A 1,279-nucleotide genomic window follows, 5' to 3' on the forward strand; every position below is an offset into this window, starting at 1 on the left:
GTCATTTTTTACTCAAATCTTATTGAACATTGATGTATTTATTATCGTCTTCCTTTTGTCAGGTGATAATCGTTATTGCAAATAACTATTGTTATCACATCTCAAGATTGTCTGCTATGTTAATGAAAAATATTACAAATTATATATTTAAATGTTTTATAAATTTTATGGATGCATATAGCTGCGTATATCTGTATATCATATACACATAAAGTTGTCTCATTCTGTTATATCGTAATAATAAATATTATGCAATAATTCCGTCCCTATAAGTGCGTCTTTTTTGTTGCTTTCCCACCCTTTCGTTTTAACATTTTGAAGTTAATGATACAAAATCAAATTAAAATAAATAGTACTATGATTAATATAAATTAAAATTAAAATTCTACAATTAATGTAGAAATTCGAAAAAGATTGTTAAAGGTGTACGTTTGGAGCGCGGCGCTGTACGGGTGCGAAATGTGGACGGTGGGCACGGTGTAAAAGAAAAAGTTCGAAATGTGGTGTTATAGGCGAATGATGAGGATACCGTGGATAGAGAAGGTTAGGAATAGAGATATTAGAAAGAGTATGAGAACAGAGAACTCTATGGAAGTCAATACGAAATAGACGAGATAGGTTGGTAGAACAGCTTCTCAGGCATGAAGGTCTAGTCAGATATATATATTAGAGGCAGAAACGGGAGTTAGAAGGGGTAGAGGTAGACCTAGATTAGATTACTGTTCGCAAATAGTTAAGGGTATGGGTTGTTGTAGTTTAGGGAAATGCGAAGATTAGCTCAGGATAGGAATGAGCGAAGGTTCGTCCAACCTGTCTTAGATCTGATGACTTTATTATGATTATGACATTTTTAAAATATGAAATTAAATACTCAAAGAAATGTCCATAAGACTTTTCTTAATTCGGATTTAAATACGACAATGGATCAGGTATGGAAAACATATTTGTTAGAATTGTGACCTTGAAGAAATCTGCGCGAAGATAGAAAGAATACACACTAGGCGTGAGCAAGACAGAAACAGTTGGAACAAGCTTGAACGAGCAGAGCTCTCGATGGGCGGTCTTAGGAGATCGGCTAGAACGGTACAGTACTAGACGAAAATGTTTAGTAATTTCTTAAACAAAAATGTATATAAATTAACAATACAAAACAAAGCAAAAGTTTTATAGGTGTGTAGAACGTTAAGTTAATTCACTTGATATTATTTTTGGCTAAATATGCTTTTAAATAAAGCATATTCTTAAATTTTAACGAGGCAGTTTAAATAATTTTGCAAAT

Source organism: Agrilus planipennis, unplaced genomic scaffold (assembly GCF_000699045.2).
Source record: "Agrilus planipennis isolate EAB-ADULT unplaced genomic scaffold, Apla_2.0 scaffold89, whole genome shotgun sequence".
Taxonomy (NCBI): domain Eukaryota; kingdom Metazoa; phylum Arthropoda; class Insecta; order Coleoptera; family Buprestidae; genus Agrilus; species Agrilus planipennis.